General features: G+C 39.0%; 5 non-coding genes across 5 annotated transcripts; all 5 read right to left on the bottom strand.

Annotated features, from left to right (window-relative positions):
• Positions 1 to 3,172: 3,172 nt before the first annotated feature.
• LOC125999852 (small nucleolar RNA SNORA51) lies at positions 3,173 to 3,305 on the bottom strand. The gene has a single exon (XR_007492315.1). It is a non-coding gene; the product is annotated as a small nucleolar RNA SNORA51 (small nucleolar RNA).
• A 3,701-nt stretch (positions 3,306 to 7,006) lies between these two features.
• Positions 7,007 to 7,139, bottom strand: LOC125999854 (small nucleolar RNA SNORA51). Its single transcript, XR_007492317.1, has one exon. It is a non-coding gene; the product is annotated as a small nucleolar RNA SNORA51 (small nucleolar RNA).
• A 3,701-nt stretch (positions 7,140 to 10,840) lies between these two features.
• LOC125999847 (small nucleolar RNA SNORA51) lies at positions 10,841 to 10,974 on the bottom strand. Its single transcript, XR_007492311.1, has one exon. It is a non-coding gene; the product is annotated as a small nucleolar RNA SNORA51 (small nucleolar RNA).
• A 3,700-nt stretch (positions 10,975 to 14,674) lies between these two features.
• On the bottom strand, positions 14,675 to 14,808 carry LOC125999846 (small nucleolar RNA SNORA51). The gene has a single exon (XR_007492310.1). It is a non-coding gene; the product is annotated as a small nucleolar RNA SNORA51 (small nucleolar RNA).
• Positions 14,809 to 18,510: 3,702 nt separating this feature from the next.
• LOC125999851 (small nucleolar RNA SNORA51) lies at positions 18,511 to 18,643 on the bottom strand. Its single transcript, XR_007492314.1, has one exon. It is a non-coding gene; the product is annotated as a small nucleolar RNA SNORA51 (small nucleolar RNA).
• Positions 18,644 to 25,447: the final 6,804 nt, after the last annotated feature.

The raw sequence follows: 25,447 nt of genomic DNA, 5'->3' as shown, positions 1-25,447 counted from the left end.
ACTTATTCTTATGTTCTTTCCATTATACTTCAGGTTTTTTCTACTTTTTACTTTAAAACTCCCATCTCTCTTTGTTTCTGTTTTTGTTATTTTTTTTCATTTATAATCCAATATGTTTTGGTGTCGTTCTTTTAGGCTCTCTTTTGTTTGTCACCCTTTTTGCCTCTTAGAGTTATACAGCATCCTCTTTCCAGAAAGTGGAGGAGTTCTCTGCTATTATCTCCTTCTCTAATTGTTCTTCTCCTTCCCTTTTTGTCCTCACCTGGTATTCCTATAAATTTGAAATTATTTGGATAAAAATATTATTTACATCGGTGCCACAGAACATTAATCAGTGATGAATCCGTTGAATAAAAGATGTAACAGACCTATACAAAAGATGTGCATAGTTCTTCTTCAAAAAATGTAAGAACACACTCTGCTAACTAAACACGTCTGCTCAGGATTGGGAGGATTCATGTCATTGAAATAGCAATAAGCTCCAAATCATTGTACAAATTCCACGAAGGCTGTGGAATAGTGCCATGATATCCTACACAAAGCTGGTCAAACACTCATGCAATCACGTGGAGCAATAAACTGCACTTAATAAGTAAAGCATTCCCATGAGAAAATGTATAGGGAGGGATCACCTTCAAATGAAATAATTCTACAAATTGTTATTAATAAATACAGCCTAGTCCTGAAATAAAGAAAGGCCCTCCGATCCATTGCATAAAATGAAGACTTTGAAACAGACCCTCGGGTATTTGATCTAGTGATTTTGGGGGCTGGGGGTTTGGGTCAAACCCGGCAGTCTTCAGGGCTTACTCCTGGCTCAACGCTCAGAAATCGTCCCTGGCAGGCACAGAGGACCATATGGGATGCCAGGGTTCGATCCCCTTTCTTTCTGCATGAAAGCACACGTCTTAATGCCATGCAATTTCTCCAGCACAAAGCATTTAAAGTAGCTATCAGTATGGCCGGGAAAATAAATATGGAGCTTGTCTTACAGGGGACCAACTAGGGTTTGATAAGCAGTGTACCATGTGGAAATCTGAGCACCACCATGAGCAATAGTGACCTTGACAATAACACCAAGCAATTAAATAAAAATAAATAAAGGAGTAACTAAAATCATCAAAAATGAAGGTAAATGTTCATCATTATTAAAATAAACAGTATTTGCGAATTATATCCTGGACCATGATATGTTAGGAAAATATGATATTTTTTTCAAGGTAAGCCATCCTGTATGAACGGTAGTGCCATTTCTATAATGGTTAAGCTAGTCTAGGAAGTTCCTACCAACGCAGGAAACCAGTAAGAGACACATGTTAGGAGTGTGGAAGTTCTATGTCACTATATGTCGAAATCCATTCTGAACCTGAAACTTTCCTTAGAAACCTCCTCTAAGAACTGACTACGTAATGGTAAGAAGGGGAAATTATGAGTGCCAATGAGCCCATTTAGGACTAGGTGCAGTGATCAATGATTTGGAGAAAACATACTTTCTGATCTCAATTGAACTAGAGATGAGGAAATAGAAGACCTTAATTGCAGGAGACCCTTTAAGAGACGTTGATAAAGCCCACCCCCACCCCATTTCTTTAGTCAAGCCCACTGAAATCTGGCTGGGCCCTGCCCCTACAAATGTCACCAGATAGCCTTTGTGATGTAACTTCACCTCAGGCTGCTATTGACTGGGGCAATATCTTGCAGCCCACCAGAACAAGGGGGGTGTTTCCGCTGGTGCCAGGATATTACTGGGCGCAGCAGAAGCCAGAAGGCAGCAGGCACTGTTGGTGCTTCACCATGTCAAATTCAGAGGAGGAGGGAGGTGCTTCTGCTTCCGGTGCCCAAACATGGCCAAGCGGAGTCACAGTGAGGAAAGTTATCCTCAAGAGGTCCCCGGGGCAGCAGGACTTCTCCTGTGAGGTCCTGGATGACTCTCATGAGCTTGACGACAAGGAGAAGGAAGAAGAGATTAAAAAGGTGAGTTGACTCTGGTCTTGGGTAACTTTTCCTTCAATTCTGCCTCAGAGTCTCTTCCTTTCCCCACGTGGAGCCTGACCCTTCCATGGTGGGCCCTCCTTCAGTGTTGCTTTATTTTCCAACGGGAATGTTGGGTTCTTTCGGGGTGGTGGAGGTGCTGGCCCCAATTCTGGCAGTGGGACAAGTGTTGGAATATAGTGTGCTTGGATCTCTGCATGCAACGATTTCATTATGATGCTGAAAGTTCAAGAAAAAAGTCTATTTCAATGACAAAGGCATTTCTGTCGACCTTGATCTCCTATTAGGTGAAAGAGATAGTAGAAATGGTGAACACCAGGCTGAAGAAGAATAAGAGTAGGCGTAAAGGGAAGAAGGTGCACGTCTTTGTATTTTGGTACCGAACTAAGAAGGCAAAGGACAATCAGCCCAAGAACGACGAGGAAGGTGCGGAGACACCTTCAACTTCCCAGTGCTCATAATCTCTCCAAGATTGTGCTTGCCCTCACAAAGGCAGTGCACAAGTGCTTTCTTTGCTCTTTCGAGTGCAAGTCAATCATGTAGTTGCCCCAATAAAACATGGAGCAAAATGTTCACTTTGTAGTTTTCTTTGTGTGGGACCAGGAAGGGAAGAAAGGAAGGAAGGGAAGAGTGATGTTGTGCAATAATGACCCAGCAACTTTCATTGCTGAGTTCTTTGCACGAGTGATAACTATGTATGGATTGGTGACTGAAAAAATGGTTCTTGACCCTTTATCCCACTGCTAACAAATAAAAGGGCTGTTGTTTTCCCTCCTTACCTTGCCATAGAGTTTTTCTACTGATCGAATGACAAATATAACAGTATACAGAATATTGATACAATAGTGTTAATTTTATGATGTTACTGCATAAAATTAGTTCTAGTTTTTTTTTTCAGTAGAATTTCTAGTTTTCTATCCTTTTACTCTGAGCATGTTTCCATACTGAAAAGTTAAGTGTGCTTCCTGAACGCAGCAGATAACTGGTTTTTGTTTCCGAATCAACGCGATACTCTGCATTTTGATGTTTATTTTTTTTCACATTACCAAGTAAGGACAGTATGACAGAAATGGCTCTTTAACATGTATTGTGTAGGATTGTTGTCGTTACATTGGGAATTTGGTTTGTTTAATTGACCTTTGAGTAGTTCAGTTTCATTAGCTGGAGTATTATGAGTTTTTCTTGTCCCCGCATTCACAATACAGACCAGGCAGAGGGCCTGGTTTGAGGTGTGTACAGGGAACATTTACTGTACCTGCTCTTTCTATATAGCCAGTGTAAAGAACACAGCCTGTGGTAAGCTTTGAGAGTCCAGATCTTTTCTTTTCTGTTCTCATTTTTTTTGTTTGTTTGATTTTTGGTTTTTGGGCCGCACCCAGCGTTGCTCAGGGGTTACTCCTGGCTGTCTGCTCAGAAATAGCTCCTGGCAGGCACGGGGACCATATGGGACACCGGGATTCGAACCAACCACCTTTGGTCCTGGATCGGCTGCTTGCAAGGCAAACACCACTGTGCTATCTCTCTGGGCCCCAGATCTTTTCTTAACTTTTCTTTTGATTTCCTTTTATATAGAGATCAGAAACCCTTCAGCAGTGCAACATTCCCATCACCAATATCCCAAGTGTCCTTCCTTCCCACCCTACCCTGGCCTGTACTCTAGACAGGCTTTCTTTATTTTTTCTTTTCTTGTTTTGAGTTGGAATATTTTTAATTCTCCTTCCCATCTGAATGCGAGTTTAGCTGGGGAGTGGACTCTAGGTTGAAAATTTCTTTCATTCAGTAGTTTGGATATGTTATTCTTCTCTTTTCTTTCCTGTACAATTACATATGAAGGATCTGATTTATTCTTATGTTCTTTCCATTATACTTCAGGTTTTCTTCTATTTTTTACTTTAAAACTCCCATCTCTCTTTGTTTCTGTTTTTGTTATTTTTTCATTTATAATCCAATATGTTTTGGTGTCGTTCTTTTAGGCTCTCTTTTGTTTGTCACCCTTTTTGCCTCTTAGAGTTATACAGCATCCTCTTTCCAGAAAGTGGAGGAGTTCTCTGCTATTATCTCCTTCTCTAATTGTTCTTCTCCTTCCCTTTTTGTCCTCACCTGGTATTCCTATAAATTTGAAATTATTTGGATAAAAATATTATTTACATCGGTGCCACAGAACATTAATCAGTGATGAATCCGTTGAATAAAAGGTGTAACAGACCTATACAAAAGATGTGCATAGTTCTTCTTCAAAAAATGTAAGAACACACTCTGTTAACTAAACACATCTGCTCAGGATTGGGAGGATTCATGTCATTGAAATAGCAATAAGCTCCAAATCATTGTACAAATTCCACGAAGGCTGTGGAATAGTGCCATGATATTCTACACAAAGCTGGTCAAACACTCATGCAATCACGTGGAGCAATAAACTGCACTTAATAAGTAAAGCATTCCCATGAGAAAATATATAGGGAGGGATCATCTTCAAATGAAATAATTCTACAAATTGTTATTAATAAATACAGCCTAGTCCTGAAATAAAGAAAGGCCCTCCGATCCATTGCATAAAATGAAGACTTTGAAACAGACCCTCGGGTATTTGATCTAGTGATTTTGGGGGCTGGGGGTTTGGGTCAAACCCGGCAGTCTTCAGGGCTTACTCCTGGCTCAACGCTCAGAAATCGTCCCTGGCAGGCACAGAGGACCATATGGGATGCCAGGATTCGATTCCCTTTCTTTCTGCATGAAAGGCACACGTCTTAACGCCATGCAATTTCTCCAGCACAAAGCATTTAAAGTAGCTATCAGTATGGCCGGGAAAATAAATATGGAGTTTGTCTTACAGGGGACCAACTAGGGTTTGATAAGCAGTGTACCGTATGGAAATCTGAGCACCACCTTGAGCAACAGTGACCTTGACAATAACACCAAGCAATTAAATAAAAATAAATAAAGGAGTAACTAAAATCATCAAAAATGAAGGTAAATGTTCATCATGATTAAAATAAAGAGTATTTGCGAATTATATCCTGGACCATGATATGTTAGGAAAATATGATATTTTTTTCAAGGTAAGCCATCCTGTATGAACGGTAGTGCCATTTCTATAATGGTTAAGCTAGTCTAGGAAGTTCCTACCAACGCAGGAAACCAGTAAGAGACACATGTTAGGAGTGTGGAAGTTCTATATCACTATATGTCGAAATCCATTCTGAACCTGAAACTTTCCTTAGAAACCTCCTCTAAGAACTGACTACGTAATGATGGTAAGAAGGGGAAATTATGAGTGCCAATGAGCCCATTTAGGACTAGGTGCAGTGATCAATGATTTGGAGAAAACATACTTTCTGATCTCAATTGAACTAGAGATGAGGAAATAGAAGACCTTAATTGCAGGAGACCCTTTAAGAGATGTTGATGAAGCCCATCCCCACCCCATTTCTTTAGTCAAGCCCACTGAACTCTGGCTGGGCCCTGCCCCTACAAATGTCACCAGATAGCCTTTGTGATGTAACTTCACCTCAGGCTGCTATTGACTGGGGCAATATCTTGCAGCCCACCAGAACAAGGGGGGTGTTTCCGCTGGTGCCAGGATATTACTGGGCGCAGCAGAAGCCAGAAGGCAGCAGGCACTGTTGGTGCTTCACCATGTCAAATTCAGAGGAGGAGTGAGGTGCTTCTGCTTCCGGTGCCCAAACATGGCCAAGCGGAGTCACAGTGAGGAAAGTTATCCTCAAGAGGTCCCCGGGGCAGCAGGACTTCTCCTGTGAGGTCCTGGATGACTCTCATGAGCTTGACGACAAGGAGAAGGAAGAAGAGATTAAAAAGGTGAGTTGACTCTGGTCTTGGGTAACTTTTCCTTCAATTCTGCCTCAGAGTCTCTTCCTTTCCCCACGTGGAGCCTGACCCTTCCATGGTGGGCCCTCCTTCAGTGTTGCCTTATTTTCCAACGGGAATGTTGGGTTCTTTCGGGGTGGTGGAGGGGCTGGCCCCAATTCTGGCAGTGGGACAAGTGTTGGAATGTAGTGTGCTTGGATCTCTGCATGCAACGATTTCATTATGATGCTGAAAGTTCAAGAAAAAAGTCTATTTCAATGACAAAGGCATTTCTGTCGACCTTGATCTCCTATTAGGTGAAAGAGATAGTAGAAATGGTGAACACCAGGCTGAAGAAGAATAAGAGTAGGCGTAAAGGGAAGAAGGTGCACGTCTTTGTATTTTGGTACCGAACTAAGAAGGCAAAGGACAATCAGCCCAAGAACGACGAGGAAGGTGCGGAGACACCTTCAACTTCCCAGTGCTCATAATCTCTCCAAGATTGTGCTTGCCCTCACAAAGGCAGTGCACACGTGCTTTCTTTGCTCTTTCGAGTGCAAGTCGATCATGTAGTTGCCCCAATAAAACATGGAGCAAAATGTTCACTTTGTAGTTTTCTTTGTGTGGGACCAGGAAGGGAAGAAAGGAAGGAAGGGAAGAGTGATGTTGTGCAATAATGACCCAGCAACTTTCATTGCTGAGTTCTTTGCACGAGTGATAACTATGTATGGATTGGTGACTGAAAAAATGGTTCTTGACCCTTTATCCCACTGCTAACAAATAAAAGGGCTGTTGTTTTCCCTCCTTACCTTGCCATAGAGTTTTTCTACTGATCGAATGACAAATATAACAGTATACAGAATATTGATACAATAGTGTTAATTTTATGATGTTACTGCATAAAATTAGTTCTAGTTTTTTTTTTCAGTAGAATTTCTAGTTTTCTATCCTTTTACTCTGAGCATGTTTCCATACTGAAAAGTTAAGTGTGCTTCCTGAACGCAGCAGATAACTGGTTTTTGTTTCCGAATCAACGCGATACTCTGCATTTTGATGTTTATTTTTTTTCACATTACCAAGTAAGGACAGTATGACAGAAATGGCTCTTTAACATGTATTGTGTAGGATTGTTGTCGTTACATTGGGAATTTGGTTTGTTTAATTGACCTTTGAGTAGTTCAGTTTCATTAGCTGGAGTATTATGAGTTTTTCTTGTCCCCGCATTCACAATACAGACCAGGCAGAGGGCCTGGTTTGAGGTGTGTACAGGGAACATTTATTGTACCTGCTCTTTCTATATAGCCAGTGTAAAGAACACAGCCTGTGGTAAGCTTTGAGAGTCCAGATCTTTTCTTTTCTGTTCTCATTTTTTTTGTTTGTTTGATTTTTGGTTTTTGGGCCGCACCCAGCGTTGCTCAGGGGTTACTCCTGGCTGTCTGCTCAGAAATAGCTCCTGGCAGGCACGGGGACCATATGGGACACCGGGATTCGAACCAACCACCTTTGGTCCTGGATCGGCTGCTTGCAAGGCAAACACCACTGTGCTATCTCTCTGGGCCCCAGATCTTTTCTTAACTTTTCTTTTGATTTCCTTTTATATAGAGATCAGAAACCCTTCAGCAGTGCAACATTCCCATCACCAATATCCCAAGTGTCCTTCCTTCCCACCCTACCCTGGCCTGTACTCTAGACAGGCTTTCTTTATTTTTTCTTTTCTTGTTTTGAGTTGGAATATTTTTAATTCTCCTTCCCATCTGAATGCGAGTTTAGCTGGGGAGTGGACTCTAGGTTGAAAATTTCTTTCATTCAGTAGTTTGGATATGTTATTCTTCTCTTTTCTTTCCTGTACAATTACATATGAAGGATCTGATTTATTCTTATGTTCTTTCCATTATACTTCAGGTTTTCTTCTATTTTTTACTTTAAAACTCCCATCTCTCTTTGTTTCTGTTTTTGTTATTTTTTCATTTATAATCCAATATGTTTTGGTGTCGTTCTTTTAGGCTCTCTTTTGTTTGTCACCCTTTTTGCCTCTTAGAGTTATACAGCATCCTCTTTCCAGAAAGTGGAGGAGTTCTCTGCTATTATCTCCTTCTCTAATTGTTCTTCTCCTTCCCTTTTTGTCCTCACCTGGTATTCCTATAAATTTGAAATTATTTGGATAAAAATATTATTTACATCGGTGCCACAGAACATTAATCAGTGATGAATCCGTTGAATAAAAGGTGTAACAGACCTATACAAAAGATGTGCATAGTTCTTCTTCAAAAAATGTAAGAACACACTCTGTTAACTAAACACATCTGCTCAGGATTGGGAGGATTCATGTCATTGAAATAGCAATAAGCTCCAAATCATTGTACAAATTCCACGAAGGCTGTGGAATAGTGCCATGATATTCTACACAAAGCTGGTCAAACACTCATGCAATCACGTGGAGCAATAAACTGCACTTAATAAGTAAAGCATTCCCATGAGAAAATATATAGGGAGGGATCATCTTCAAATGAAATAATTCTACAAATTGTTATTAATAAATACAGCCTAGTCCTGAAATAAAGAAAGGCCCTCCGATCCATTGCATAAAATGAAGACTTTGAAACAGACCCTCGGGTATTTGATCTAGTGATTTTGGGGGCTGGGGTTTTGGGTCAAACCCGGCAGTCTTCAGGGCTTACTCCTGGCTCAACGCTCAGAAATCGTCCCTGGCAGGCACAGAGGACCATATGGGATGCCAGAATTCGATTCCCTTTCTTTCTGCATGAAAGGCACACGTCTTAACGCCATGCAATTTCTCCAGCACAAAGCATTTAAAGTAGCTATCAGTATGGCCGGGAAAATAAATATGGAGTTTGTCTTACAGGGGACCAACTAGGGTTTGATAAGCAGTGTACCGTATGGAAATCTGAGCACCACCTTGAGCAACAGTGACCTTGACAATAACACCAAGCAATTAAATAAAAATAAATAAAGGAGTAACTAAAATCATCAAAAATGAAGGTAAATGTTCATCATGATTAAAATAAAGAGTATTTGCGAATTATATCCTGGACCATGATATGTTAGGAAAATATGATATTTTTTTCAAGGTAAGCCATCCTGTATGAACGGTAGTGCCATTTCTATAATGGTTAAGCTAGTCTAGGAAGTTCCTACCAACGCAGGAAACCAGTAAGAGACACATGTTAGGAGTGTGGAAGTTCTATATCACTATATGTCGAAATCCATTCTGAACCTGAAACTTTCCTTAGAAACCTCCTCTAAGAACTGACTACGTAATGATGGTAAGAAGGGGAAATTATGAGTGCCAATGAGCCCATTTAGGACTAGGTGCAGTGATCAATGATTTGGAGAAAACATACTTTCTGATCTCAATTGAACTAGAGATGAGGAAATAGAAGACCTTAATTGCAGGAGACCCTTTAAGAGATGTTGATGAAGCCCATCCCCACCCCATTTCTTTAGTCAAGCCCACTGAACTCTGGCTGGGCCCTGCCCCTACAAATGTCACCAGATAGCCTTTGTGATGTAACTTCACCTCAGGCTGCTATTGACTGGGGCAATATCTTGCAGCCCACCAGAACAAGGGGGGTGTTTCCGCTGGTGCCAGGATATTACTGGGCGCAGCAGAAGCCAGAAGGCAGCAGGCACTGTTGGTGCTTCACCATGTCAAATTCAGAGGAGGAGTGAGGTGCTTCTGCTTCCGGTGCCCAAACATGGCCAAGCGGAGTCACAGTGAGGAAAGTTATCCTCAAGAGGTCCCCGGGGCAGCAGGACTTCTCCTGTGAGGTCCTGGATGACTCTCATGAGCTTGACGACAAGGAGAAGGAAGAAGAGATTAAAAAGGTGAGTTGACTCTGGTCTTGGGTAACTTTTCCTTCAATTCTGCCTCAGAGTCTCTTCCTTTCCCCACGTGGAGCCTGACCCTTCCATGGTGGGCCCTCCTTCAGTGTTGCCTTATTTTCCAACGGGAATGTTGGGTTCTTTCGGGGTGGTGGAGGGGCTGGCCCCAATTCTGGCAGTGGGACAAGTGTTGGAATGTAGTGTGCTTGGATCTCTGCATGCAACGATTTCATTATGATGCTGAAAGTTCAAGAAAAAAGTCTATTTCAATGACAAAGGCATTTCTGTCGACCTTGATCTCCTACTAGGTGAAAGAGATAGTAGAAATGGTGAACACCAGGCTGAAGGAGAATAAGAGTAGGCGTAAAGGGAAGAAGGTGCACGTCTTTGTATTTTGGTACCGAACTAAGAAGGCAAAGGACAATCAGCCCAAGAACGACGAGGAAGGTGCGGAGACACCTTCAACTTCCCAGTGCTCATAATCTCTCAAAGATTGTGCTTGCCCTCAAAAAGGCAGTGCACACGTGCTTTCTTTGCTCTTTCAAGTGCAAGTCGATCATGTAGTTGCCCCAATAAAACATGGAGCAAAATGTTCACTTTGTAGTTTTCTTTGTGTGGGACCAGGAAGGGAAGAAAGGAAGGAAGGGAAGAGTGATGTTGTGCAATAATGACCCAGCAACTTTCATTGCTGAGTTCTTTGCACGAGTGATAACTATGTATGGATTGGTGACTGAAAAAATGGTTCTTGACCCTTTATCCCACTGCTAACAAATAAAAGGGCTGTTGTTTTCCCTCCTTACCTTGCCATAGAGTTTTTCTACTGATCGAATGACAAATATAACAGTATACAGAATATTGATACAATAGTGTTAATTTTATGATGTTACTGCATAAAATTAGTTCTATTTTTTTTTTCAGTAGAATTTCTAGTTTTCTATCCTTTTACTCTGAGCATGTTTCCATACTGAAAAGTTAAGTGTGCTTCCTGAACGCAGCAGATAACTGGTTTTTGTTTCCGAATCAACGCGATACTCTGCATTTTGATGTTTATTTTTTTTTCACATTACCAAGTAAGGACAGTATGACAGAAATGGCTCTTTAACATGTATTGTTTAGGATTGTTGTCGTTACATTGGGAATTTGGTTTGTTTAATTGACCTTTGAGTAGTTCAGTTTCATTAGCTGGAGTATTATGAGTTTTTCTTGTCCCCCCCATTCACAATACAGACCAGGCAGAGGGCCTGGTTTGAGGTGTGTACAGGGAACATTTACTGTACCTGCTCTTTCTATATAGCCAGTGTAAAGAACACAGCCTGTGGTAAGCTTTGAGAGTCCAGATCTTTTCTTTTCTGTTTTCATTTTTTTTGTTTGTTTGATTTTTGGTTTTTGGGCCGCACCCAGCGTTGCTCAGGGGTTACTCCTGGCTGTCTGCTCAGAAATAGCTCCTGGCAGGCACGGGGACCATATGGGACACCGGGATTCGAACCAACCACCTTTGGTCCTGGATCGGCTGCTTGCAAGGCAAACACCACTGTGCTATCTCTCCGGGCCCCAGATCTTTTCTTAACTTTTCTTTTGATTTCCTTTTATATAGAGATCAGAAACCCTTCAGCAGTGCAACATTCCCATCACCAATATCCCAAGTGTCCTTCCTTCCCACCCTACCCTGGCCTGTACTCTAGACAGGCTTTCTTTATTTTTTCTTTTCTTGTTTTGAGTTGGAATATTTTTAATTCTCCTTCCCATCTGAATGCGAGTTTAGCTGGGGAGTGGACTCTAGGTTGAAAATTTCTTTCATTCATTAGTTTGGATATGTTATTCTTCTCTTTTCTTTCCTGTACAATTACATATGAAGGATCTGATTTATTCTTATGTTCTTTCCATTATACTTCAGTTTTTTTCTACTTTTTACTTTAAAACTCCCATCTCTCTTTGTTTCTGTTTTTGTTATTTTTTTTCATTTATAATCCAATATGTTTTGGTGTCGTTCTTTTAGGCTCTCTTTTGTTTGTCACCCTTTTTGCCTCTTAGAGTTATACAGCATCCTCTTTCCAGAAAGTGGAGGAGTTCTCTGCTATTATCTCCTTCTCTAATTGTTCTTCTCCTTCCCTTTTTGTCCTCACCTGGTATTCCTAATAAATTTGAAACTATTTGGATAAAAATATTATTTACATCGGTGCCACAGAAAATTAATCAGTGATGAATGAGTTGAATAAAAGATGTAACAGACCTATACAAAAGATGTGCATAGTTCTTCTTCAAAAAATGTAAGAACACACTCTGCTAACTAAACACGTCTGCTCAGGATTGGGAGGATTCATGTCATTGAAATAGCAATAAGCTCCAAATCATTGTACAAATTCCACGAAGGCTGTGGAATAGTGCCATGATATTCTACACAAAGCTGGTCAAACACTCATGCAATCACGTGGAGCAATAAACTGCACTTAATAAGTAAAGCATTCCCATGAGAAAATGTATAGGGTGGGATCACCTTCAAATGAAATAATTCTACAAATTGTTATTAATAAAAACAGCCTAGTCCTGAAATAAAGAAAGGCCCTCCGATCCATTGCATAAAATGAAGACATTGAAACAGACCCTCGGGTATTTGATCTAGTGATTTTGGGGACTGGGGGTTTGGGTCAAACCCGGCAGTCTTCAGGGCTTACTCCTGGCTCAACGCTCAGAAATCGTCCCTGGCAGGCACAGAGGACCATATGGGATGCCAGGATTCGATCCCCTTTCTTTCTGCATGAAAGGCACACGTCTGAACGCCATGCAATTTCTCCAACACAAAGCATTTAAAGTAGCTATCAGTATGGCCGGGAAAATAAATATGGAGCTTGTCTTACAGGGGACCAACTAGGGTTTGATAAGCAGTGTACCATATGGAAATCTGAGCACCACCATGAGCAACAGTGACCTTGACAATAACATCAAGCAATTAAATAAAAATAAATAAAGGAGTAACTAAAATCATCAAAAATGAAGGTAAATGTTCATCATGATTAAAATAAAGAGTATTTGCGAATTATATCCTGGACCATGATATGTTAGGAAAATATGATATTTTTTTCAAGGTAAGCCATCCTGTATGAACGGTAGTGCCATTTCTATAATGGTTAAGCTAGTCTAGGAAGTTCCTACCAACGCAGGAAACCAGTAAGAGACACATGTTAGGAGTGTGGAAGTTCTATGTCACTATATGTGGAAATCCATTCTGAACCTGAAACTTTCCTTAGAAACCTCCTCTAAGAACTGACTACGTAATGGTAAGAAGGGGAAATTATGAGTGCCAATGAGCCCATTTAGGACTAGGTGCAGTGATCAATGATTTGGAGAAAACATACTTTCTGATCTCAATTGAACTAGAGATGAGGAAATAGAAGACCTTAATTGCAGGAGACCCTTTAAGAGACGTTGATAAAGCCCACCCCCACCCCATTTCTTTAGTCAAGCCCACTGAAATCTGGCTGGGCCCTGCCCCTACAAATGTCACCAGATAGCCTTTGTGATGTAATTTCACCTCAGGCTGCTATTGACTGGGGCAATATCTTGTAGCCCACCAGAACAAGGGGGGTGTTTCCGCTGGTGCCAGGATATTACTGGGCGCAGCAGAAGCCAGAAGGCAGCAGGCACTGTTGTTGCTTCACCATGTCAAATTCAGAGGAGGAGGGAGGTGCTTCTGCTTCCGGTGCCCAAACATGGCCAAGCGGAGTCACAGTGAGGAAAGTTATCCTCAAGAGGTCCCCGGGGCAGCAGGACTTCTCCTGTGAGGTCCTGGATGACTCTCATGAGCTTGACGACAAGGAGAAGGAAGAAGAGATTAAAAAGGTGAGTTGACTCTGGTCTTGGGTAACTTTTCCTTCAATTCTGCCTCAGAGTCTCTTCCTTTCCCCACGTGGAGCCTGACCCTTCCATGGTGGGCCCTCCTTCAGTGTTGCTTTATTTTCCAACGGGAATGTTGGGTTCTTTCGGGGTGGTGGAGGGGCTGGCCCCAATTCTGGCAGTGGGACAGTGTTGGAATGTAGTGTGCTTGGATCTCTGCATGCAACGATTTCATTATGATGCTGAAAGTTCAAGAAAAAAGTCTATTTCAATGACAAAGGCATTTCTGTCGACCTTGATCTCCTATTAGGTGAAAGAGATAGTAGAAATGGTGAACACCAGGCTGAAGGAGAATAAGAGTAGGCGTAAAGGGAAGAAGGTGCACGTCTTTGTATTTTGGTACCGAACTAAGAAGGCAAAGGACAATCAGCCCAAGAACGACGAGGAAGGTGCGGAGACACCTTCAACTTCCCAGTGCTCATAATCTCTCCAAGATTGTGCTTGCCCTCACAAAGGCAGTGCACACGTGCTTTCTTTGCTCTTTCGAGTGCAAGTCGATCATGTAGTTGCCCCAATAAAACATGGAGCAAAATGTTCACTTTGTAGTTTTCTTTGTGTGGGACCAGGAAGGGAAGAAAGGAAGGAAGGGAAGAGTGATGTTGTGCAATAATGACCCAGCAACTTTCATTGCTGAGTTCTTTGCACGAGTGATAACTATGTATGGATTGGTGACTGATAAAATGGTTCTTGACCCTTTATCCCACTGCTAACAAATAAAAGGGCTGTTGTTTTCCCTCCTTACCTTGCCATAGAGTTTTTCTACTGATCGAATGACAAATATAACAGTATACAGAATATTGATACAATAGTGTTAATTTTATGATGTTACTGCATAAAATTAGTTCTAGTTGTTTTTTCAGTAGAATTTCTATTTTTCTATCCTTTTACTCTGAGCAAGTTTCCATACTGAAAAGTTAAGTGTGCTTCCTGAACGCAGCAGATAACTGGTTTTTGTTTCCGAATCAACGCGATACTCTGCATTTTGATGTTTATTTTTTTTTTCACATTACCAAGTAAGGACAGTATGACAGAAATGGCTCTTTAACATGTATTGTGTAGGATTGTTGTCGTTACATTGGGAATTTGGTTTGTTTAATTGACCTTTGAGTAGTTCAGTTTCATTACCTGGAGTATTATGAGTTTTTCTTGTCCCCCCCATTCACAATACAGACCAGGCAGAGGGCCTGGTTTGAGGTGTGTACAGGGAACATTTACTGTACCTGCTCTTTCTATATAGCCAGTGTAAAGAACACAGCCTGTGGTAAGCTTTGAGAGTCCAGATCTTTTCTTTTCTGTTCTCATTTTTTTTGTTTGTTTGATTTTTGGTTTTTGGGCCGCACCCAGTTTGCTCAGGATTTACTCCTGGCTGTCTGCTCAGAAATAGCTCCTGGCAGGCACGGGTGACCATATGGGACACCGGGATTCGACCCAACCTCCTTTGGTTCTTGATCGTCTGCTTGCAAGGCAAACACCACTGTGCTATCTCTCCGGGCCCCAGATCTTTTCTTAACTTTTCTTTTGATTTCCTTTTATATAGAGATCAGAAACCCTTCAGCAGTGCAACATTCCCATCACCAATATCCCAAGTGTCCTTCCTTCCCACCCTACCCTGGCCTGTACTCTAGACAGGCTTTCTTTATTTTTTCTTTTCTTGTTTTGAGTTGGAATATTTTTAATTCTCCTTCCCATCTGAATGCGAGTTTAGCTGGGGAGTGGACTCTAGGTTGAAAATTTCTTTCATTCATTAGTTTGGATATGTTATTCTTCTCTTTTGTTTCCTGTACAATTACATATGAATGATCTGACTTATTCTTATGTTCTTTCCATTATACTTCAGGTTTTTTCTACTTTTTACTTTAAAACTCCCATCTCTCTTTGTTTCTGTTTTTGTTATTTTTTTTCATTTATAATCCAATATGTTTTGGTGTCGTTCTTTTAGGCTCTCTTTTGTTTGTCACCCTTTTTGCCTCTTAGAGTTATACAGCATCCTCTTTCCAGAAAGTGGAGGAGTTCTCTGCTATTATCTCCTTCTCTAATTGTTCTTCTCCTTCCCTTTTTGTCCTCACCTGGTATTCCTATAAATTTGAAATTATTTGGATAAAAATATTATTTACATCGGTGCCACAGAACATTAATCAGTGATGAATCCGTTGAATAAAAGATGTAACAGACCTATACAAAAGATGTGCATAGTTCTTCTTCAAAAAATGTAAGAACACACTCTGCTAACTAAACACGTCTGCTCAGGATTAGGAGGATTCATGTCATTGAAATAGCAATAAGCTCCAAATCATTGTACAAATTCCACGAAGGCTGTGGAATAGTGCCATGATATCCTACACAAAGCTGGTCAAACACTCATGCAATCACGTGGAGCAATAAACTGCACTTAATAAGTAAAGCATTCCCATGAGAAAATGTATAGGGAGGGATCACCTTCAAATGAAATAATTCTACAAATTGTTATTAATAAATACAGCCTAGTCCTGAAATAAAGAAAGGCCCTCCGATCCATTGCATAAAATGAAGACTTTGAAACAGACCCTCGGGTATTTGATCTAGTGATTTTGGGGGCTGGGGGTTTGGGTCAAACCCGGCAGTCTTCAGGGCTTACTCCTGGCTCAACGCTCAGAAATCGTCCCTGGCAGGCACAGAGGACCATATGGGATGCCAGGGTTCGATCCCCTTTCTTTCTGCATGAAAGGCACACGTCTCAATGCCATGCAATTTCTCCAGCACAAAGCATTTAAAGTAGCTATCAGTATGGCCGGGAAAATAAATATGGAGCTTGTCTTACAGGGGACCAACTAGTGTTTGATAAGCAGTGTACCATATGGAAATCTGAGCACCACCATGAGCAATAGTGACCTTGACAATAACACCAAGCAATTAAATAAAAATAAATAAAGGAGTAACTAAAATCATCAAAAATGAAGGTAAATGTTCATCATTATTAAAATAAACAGTATTTGCGAATTATATCCTGGACCATGATATGTTAGGAAAATATGATATTTTTTTCAAGGTAAGCCATCCTGTATGAACGGTAGTGCCATTTCGATAATGGTTAAGCTAGTCTAGGAAGTTCCTACCAACGCAGGAAACCAGTAAGAGACACATGTTAGGAGTGTGGAAGTTCTATGTCACTATATGTCGAAATCCATTCTGAACCTGAAACTTTCCTTAGAAACCTCCTCTAAGAACTGACTACGTAATGGTAAGAAGGGGAAATTATGAGTGCCAATGAGCCCATTTAGGACTAGGTGCAGTGATCAATGATTTGGAGAAAACATACTTTCTGATCTCAATTGAACTAGAGATGAGGAAATAGAAGACCTTAATTGCAGGAGACCCTTTAAGAGACGTTGATAAAGCCCACCCCCACCCCATTTCTTTAGTCAAGCCCACTGAACTCTGGCTGGGCCCTGCCCCTACAAATGTCACCAGATAGCCTTTGTGATGTAACTTCACCTCAGGCTGCTATTGACTGGGGCAATATCTTGCAGCCCACCAGAACAAGGGGGGTGTTTCCGCTGGTGCCAGGATATTACTGGGCGCAGCAGAAGCCAGAAGGCAGCAGGCACTGTTGGTGCTTCACCATGTCAAATTCAGAGGAGGAGGGAGGTGCTTCTGCTTCCGGTGCCCAAACATGGCCAAGCGGAGTCACAGTGAGGAAAGTTATCCTCAAGAGGTCCCCGGGGCAGCAGGACTTCTCCTGTGAGGTCCTGGATGACTCTCATGAGCTTGACGACAAGGAGAAGGAAGAAGAGATTAAAAAGGTGAGTTGACTCTGGTCTTGGGTAACTTTTCCTTCAATTCTGCCTCAGAGTCTCTTCCTTTCCCCACGTGGAGCCTGACCCTTCCATGGTGGGCCCTCCTTCAGTGTTGCTTTATTTTCCAACGGGAATGTTGGGTTCTTTCGGGGTGGTGGAGGGGCTGGCCCCAATTCTGGCAGTGGGACAAGTGTTGGAATGTAGTGTGCTTGGATCTCTGCATGCAACGATTTCATTACGATGCTGAAAGTTCAAGAAAAAAAGTCTATTTCAATGACAAAGGCATTTCTGTCGACCTTGATCTCCTATTAGGTGAAAGAGATAGTAGAAATGGTGAACACCAGGCTGAAGAAGAATAAGAGTAGGCGTAAAGGGAAGAAGGTGCACGTCTTTGTATTTTGGTACCGAACTAAGAAGGCAAAGGACAATCAGCCCAAGAACGACGAGGAAGGTGCGGAGACACCTTCAACTTCCCAGTGCTCATAATCTCTCAAAGATTGTGCTTGCCCTCCACAAAGGCAGTGCACACGTGCTTTCTTTGCTCTTTCGAGTGCAAGTCGATCATGTAGTTGCCCCAATAAAACATGGAGCAAAATGTTCACTTTGTAGTTTTCTTTGTGTGGGACCAGGAAGGGAAGAAAGGAAGGAAGGGAAGAGTGATGTTGTGCAATAATGACCCAGCAACTTTCATTGCTGAGTTCTTTGCACGAGTGATAACTATGTATGGATTGGTGACTGAAAAAATGGTTCTTGACCCTTTATCCCACTGCTAACAAATAAAAGGGCTGTTGTTTTCCCTCCTTACCTTGCCATAGAGTTTTTCTACTGATCGAATGACAAATATAACAGTATACAGAATATTGATACAATAGTGTTAATTTTATGATGTTACTGCATAAAATTAGTTCTAGTTTTTTTTTTCAGTAGAATTTCTAGTTTTCTATCCTTTTACTCTGAGCATGTTTCCATACTGAAAAGTTAAGTGTGCTTCCTGAACGCAGCAGATAACTGGTTTTTGTTTCCGAATCAACGCGATACTCTGCATTTTGATGTTTATTTTTTTTTCACATTACCAAGTAAGGACAGTATGACAGAAATGGCTCTTTAACATGTATTGTGTAGGATTGTTGTCGTTACATTGGGAATTTGGTTTGTTTAATTGACCTTTGAGTAGTTCAGTTTCATTAGCTGGAGTATTATGAGTTTTTCTTGTCCCCGCATTCACAATACAGACCAGGCAGAGGGCCTGGTTTGAGGTGTGTACAGGGAACATTTACTGTACCTGCTCTTTCTATATAGCCAGTGTAAAGAACACAGCCTGTGGTAAGCTTTGAGAGTCCAGATCTTTTCTTTTCTGTTCTCATTTTTTTTGTTTGTTTGATTTTTGGTTTTTGGGCCGCACCCAGCGTTGCTCAGGATTTACTCCTGGCTGTCTGCTCAGAAATAGCTCCTGGCAGGCACGGGTGACCATATGGGACACCGGGATTCGACCCAACCTCCTTTGGTTCTTGATCGTCTGCTTGCAAGGCAAACACCACTGTGCTATCTCTCCGGGCCCCAGATCTTTTCTTAACTTTTCTTTTGATTTCCTTTTATATAGAGATCAGAAACCCTTCAGCAGTGCAACATTCCCATCACCAATATCCCAAGTGTCCTTCCTTCCCACCCTTCCCTGGCCTGTACTCTAGACAGGCTTTCTTTATATTTTCTTTTCTTGTTTTGAGTTGGAATATTTTTAATTCTCCTTCCCATCTGAATGCGAGTTTAGCTGGGGAGTGGACTCTAGGTTGAAAATTTCTTTCATTCAGTAGTTTGGATATGTTATTCTTCTCTTTTGTTTCCTGTACAATTACATATGAATGATCTGACTTATTCTTATGTTCTTTCCATTATACTTCAGGTTTTTTCTACTTTTTACTTTAAAACTCCCATCTCTCTTTGTTTCTGTTTTTGTTATTTTTTTTCATTTATAATCCAATATGTTTTGGTGTCGTTCTTTTAGGCTCTCTTTTGTTTGTCACCCTTTTTGCCTCTTAGAGTTATACAGCATCCTCTTTCCAGAAAGTGGAGGAGTTCTCTGCTATTATCTCCTTCTCTAATTGTTCTTCTCCTTCCCTTTTTGTCCTCACCTGGTATTCCTATAAATTTGAAATTATTTGGATAAAAATATTATTTACATCGGTGCCACAGAACATTAATCAGTGATGAATCCGTTGAATAAAAGATGTAACAGACCTATACAAAAGATGTGCATAGTTCTTCTTCAAAAAATGTAAGAACACCCTCTGCTAACTAAACACGTCTGCTCAGGATTGGGAGGATTCATGTCATTGAAATAGCAATAAGCTCCAAATCATTGTACAAATTCCACGAAGGCTGTGGTATAGTGCCATGATATTCTACACAAAGCTGATCAAACACTCATGCAATCACGTGGAGCAATAAACTGCACTTAATAAGTAAAGCATTCCCATGAGAAAATGTATAGGGAGGGATCACCTTCAAATGAAATAATTCTACAAATTGTTATTAATAAATACAGCCTAGTCCTGAAATAAGGAAAGGCCCTCCGATCCATTGCATAAAATGAAGACTTTGAAACAGACCCTCGGGTATTTGATCTAGTGATTTTGGGGGCTGGGGGTTTGGGTCAAACCCGGCAGTCTTCAGGACTTACTCCTGGCTTAAAGCTCAGAAATCGTCCCTGGCAGGCACAGAGGACCATATGGGATGCCAGGATTCGATCCCCTTTCTTTCTGCATGAAAGGCACACGTCTTAACGCCATGCAATTTCTCCAGCACAAAGCATTTAAAGTAGCTATCAGTATGGCCGGGAAAATAAATATGGAGCTTGTCTTACAGGGGACCAACTAGGGTTTGATAAGCAGTGTCCTGTATTAGTTCTAGTTTTTTTTTTCAGTAGAATTTCTATTTTTTTTATTTTTCTATCCTTTTACTCTTAGCATGTTTCCATACTGAAAAGTTAAGTGTGCTTTCTGAACGCAGCAGATAACTGGTTTTTGTTTCCGATACAACGCGATACTCTGCATTTTTATGTCCTGTATTAGTTCTAGTTTTTTTTTTTTTTTTTTTTTTTGGTTTTTGGGCCACACCCTGTGACGCTCAGGGGTTACTCCTGGCTATGCGCTCAGAAGTTGCTCCTGGCTTCTTGGGGGGACCATATGGGATGCCGGGGGATCGAACCGCGGTCCATCCTAGGCTAGTGCAGGCAAGGCAGGCACCTTACCTCCAGCGCCACCGCCCGGCCCCCAGTTCTAGTTTTTTTTTTTCAGTAGAATTTCTATTTTTCTATTTTTCTATCCTTTTACTCTGAGCATGTTTTTACACTGAAAAGTTAAGTGTGCTTCCTGAACGCAGCAGATAACTGGTTTTTGTTTCCGATACAATGCGATACTCTGCATTTTGATGTTTTTTTTTTTTCACATTACCAAGTAAGGACAGTATGACAGAAATGGCTCTCTATATAAATTTATCTATATATATAATATAGAATATATAAATATATATAATATATTTATTTATATATTATATATTATTATATATTCTATATTATATATATTATATATATTTATATTATATTATATTATATTATATTATATATTATATATTATATTATACGTAGTATAATATGTAATATATATAACATTTATATATAAATTTGGCTATAAATTTAGAGGAAATAAGTCAGAGAGAGAGTAAAAAATGCAAAATGGTCTCACTTATCTATGGGTTTTATTAAAAATGAAAGACATTCTTGCAATAACAATTTTTAGACACAAAAGAGAAAAGAGCTGGAATTTCCAGCTCACCTCAGGAAGCTCACCACAAATAATTATGAGTTTAGTTAAATAAATAACTACATTTTGAACTGTGCTAATAATGAGAATGTATGAGGGAAATGGAGAGCCTGTTTAGAGTACAGGCAGGGGTCGGGTGGGGAGGAGGGAAACTTGGGACATTGGTGATGGGAATGTTGCACTGGTGATGGGGGGTGTCCTTTACATGAGTGAAAACCAAACACAATCATGTTTGTAATCAAGGTGTTTAAATAAAAAAAAAGATGCATGCCAACTTACTTTTGAAGAAAGTAAAGGAATAATGATATTCTTAGTATCTCAGAGTCTTTACATATTTCCTTATAAACTTTTAATATATTTATTGCTGATTTTTAATTCTCTCTCCTATGTCTTACTTTAGCACCCATTTTACCCTAAATTCATCAAACACATATTTTACGAGAATGCATTATGTAGAGGTAACTCCCCCAAGAAATTTTTAATTATTTTTGTATTGAGTTCTTAGAGCAATTTATTAAATTTTTGAGAGCTAATATTCTTTATCTTTTAGTTTGTTTATTTTGCATTCAAAGATATGGCTAAAGAATCTCTGACATTTATACAAACTAGAAGAGTACACAATTTTATGAAAATATGAAATCTTGTAGTTTACTGCAAGTTAGATTAAGGAAGCTGGATTGATTCATGTTAGGTAAAATAAATCAGAGAAGGACACGTATCACTCATTTGTAGTATCTAAGAAAATAAAACAGCAGGATAGATAGTAAATAACAAATGAAAAACTATCATTCCTAAATTCCAAAACTGAGATTATCAAGCAGTGTGAAATAGTATGGTGTGGAGGGATTAGAGGTAAATAGGTAAAGGAAAAGTAATTAAGGATGATGTAACTTAAGATGGATGTTTCTGGAACTGTTGGTACTTTGTTGGTGGTGGTTCATAATAGATGTTCATCAAATTTAATATTATTATAAACATATTACATTAACTACAACAAAATATATTTTAAAATATTTATAGAATCAAGTATTGGAAAATTAAGGTAATTAAAAGTGAAGCCATATGTAATTTTTTTCTTTTATGTGCAAGAGGAATCTTAAGGCAAATACATTAAGCCACAAGTAATTTTTTTTTTCATGTGCAAGGGGAATCTTAAGGCAAATACATTTTGGCATAGAACTCATTAGTTCTGACTTCTTGGAGGAGGAAATGTTTTTTCTTTAGATGAAGATGTACTATATGTTGTTAGTACAACATTGACAATTCAAAACTAATACTATATTATTGACCTCAGTAATTTGGGAGCAATATTGTTCAAACAAAGCCACATGCTTGGTACTACAAATCAGGAGTAAAACTTGTCTTGAAAAGTCTTCAGAACATTTGGAAAAAATGTGGTTTTGTTGACTTATGTCATTTCAAGAGTAGGACCTAGAAATTCATCATTCCAATTAGATGAAGATTCCAAAATGGTTTATTCTGTTTCTTGCATATTATGTATAATTATGTTTTCTTTATCCTTCAATGGCCTTAACTCAGAATAAATGTAAAATCACCATAATTACTATACTATAAATATGAGAATAGATATTATATGAATATATCTAATGAATGCACTTCACTTAAAAACTCAATATACCAGCTATGTCTCCTTACTTAGCTACATAGATCCTTACAAAGATAATGTGTAATCAGAATTTTTATTAATATTCTGTTTGTAATATCTTAGGTATATGAATGTCCCTAGCCTCTGCTTGAATTTTAGACTTTTCTACTATTATTATGTGTGACAAATTACCTCTAAGATGTAAATTTCAGCAAGAAATAATGAAAATATATTAGCTTGAATATAGCAGCCATGATAAAAGAAAGTCAATGATCCGCTAATATAAAAGAACTTTTTGCTGTGCCTGAAGGACACCATAAATTGGATTTTAACATCACAGGAGACAGAAAAAGTAATCAACAACTAGCCCTTCTGGCTCGTCCTGTGCTATCTCATTCCAGAAGATAGTATAAGAGTAACAAATATGAACATTAGCCTTATTACTTTAGAGAGTCACTCATAGATGGTGGTAAACAAATAACTAGGACCTTATCATATTATGGTAAAAAATTAACAAATAATGTACAGGAAATAGATAATCTTGGTATGTTTGAGCATAAATGTGAAAACACATAGTGCTAAAAATGATTGAATCTGTGCTAATGCAAAATCAATTTTTTAGTTCTCACCAACTGGTGAGAATAAGAGTATAGAGTGTGTTTTCCCCTTTTTCTCATTTATTATTTGGTGGTGTAGGATGGAAGGAAAATTGGAGTGCTGGAAATTTCTTAGGACATATGTGTCATATAGTGTCCGTTCAGGAAAACTTCATAAAGGACATGGTGCTTAAATTAAAAATGTGAAGCAATGGAGGCAAATTGTGGAATTACCTTAAGAAGAGAATATGGAAAAATTTAAGATGTGGGATGAAAATAGGATATCAGCATGAGAAAGCCAACAGAGGGGAGTGAAGGTTTCTTGAGTCATGGCATGAAACTTGCTAAAGGACAGGCAGAGCTAATTTTTTGGATGTAGTTAAAAATGACTCATGTTGGCCATGCCAAAGTCCAGGCTTTCTCTTTTAAGATAAGGATCAGCCAACAGTATTTTGCAAAGGGACAGATGGTTAATATGGCTTTGCTTTCCAAATTCCATATTGCCAAGTTGTGATTACTCATTATGTCTCAAGATGCATATAGTGAACATATTTTTGTGGCTCTATCAGAAATTTTTTATGAGTTGATTATTTACTTTTGAGAACTTCTTTCATATGAAAATTAATACTTTTAAGGTATGAGAAATGATGTTAATTATGATTGACAGATACCTATCCAAGGGACACAGAGCCATTTATTGAATGACTAATTTACCTGCAAACACAATACTTTATAGTGAAAATAAAGATTCTTAGTTTGCATTTGCATATATAGCTCAATCTCAGACCTTGTTCTATTGATCTATCTATTCATGAGCCAGGGTTACATTTTAAATTATTTAAGGATTTGGCTGTGATTAAATATTTGTTGGGGTTAGTCCTCATTATTCTCTTATTTCCTTTAACTTTATTTTTAATGTACTTTGAATCAACTTTTCTAGTTATCAATAACTTCAAGAGAATCTATATATTTAAGCAGTGGGATTTCTCAATGAAAAAAGCGTAGGTGTCTTGAATCAATCAAGAATTATTTTATATATATCAGGAGAAAATTAGGAAATTTATGCCATTCTTTCTTCATAACACATTGTAATGGAAATTACATATGCTTAAATATGAAGAATTATAGAGCAAAATAAAATACTCATTTATAGTTTTGTTTTAATTCCTTTATCTGATATTTGTATTATTTTCCTTCTGGTCTCATTACATATCATGAAATAATATTTTCTTTTTTTGAAAAAGATATGTGCCAAGTATTTATTTCTTCCTAAATGTTTGTAGAGTTCACATTTTTATTTATTTACAATTGGTTTTCAAACTATGTTTCATCTTCATACTTAAATAAAAGTGTGGATCACACTGTGTAGTTCCCTTATCATAAATGTCTAGATCATGCTGTCAGAGTTGAGTATTTTCCATCCATTAGATCTGTAGGATCTGATAAAATCACCACTGTATATGCTCTGGTAAAATTGATTCTTTTGAACTAACCTCTTGTTAAGAAGAACAGAGTGCTCTAGGCAATATTTCTCTTGTCGAAGGTAAAAGGAGAGATTTTCTTCTATCTTTAGTGAAATAAGGGTTCCTGGAAGTAAACTTTAAAAATGGACTTATCATTACTCACAGACTTCAAATCAAGCCTCTAGTGAACCAGTTGTAATGAGTTCCTTCCCTCTGGGCTGGCTTGAGACTCTGGTAAGCCTGTGATTCTTCAAATCTGCCTTCCAATCAGTTTTTTTGCTTAATGACATCATATCTATTATGAATCTCTGATGAGAGGTAGGTTTTCAGTTTGTTGAAATTGATTTTTGTAGAAAAGAGATATCACACCAGAAAACCAATCATTTTATTGTCTTTTTATTATATATTTAAGATATAAACACTGTGTAGTTTTTATGCAACTATTAAGCCTCATGTTTTGCTGCGAATTTCTATTAATTAATTTAGTCATTTTTCAAGTCTGATATTTGACCCAATGGTTTGGAACTATTTTTAATTATTCTATAACTAAGAGATATCTGTTAGTTTGTAGTGTTAGTAAGATATAAATGATATAAATCATTGTTAATTTAATGTATGAAAATAATTATTTTGTTACAGTGTGAATAAAAAAGGTAGGATC

Source organism: Suncus etruscus, chromosome X, assembly GCF_024139225.1.
Source record: "Suncus etruscus isolate mSunEtr1 chromosome X, mSunEtr1.pri.cur, whole genome shotgun sequence".
NCBI lineage: Eukaryota > Metazoa > Chordata > Mammalia > Eulipotyphla > Soricidae > Suncus > Suncus etruscus.
Note: the sequence above shows the minus strand (reverse complement) of the source record. Positions and strands in the feature narration are given on the sequence as shown.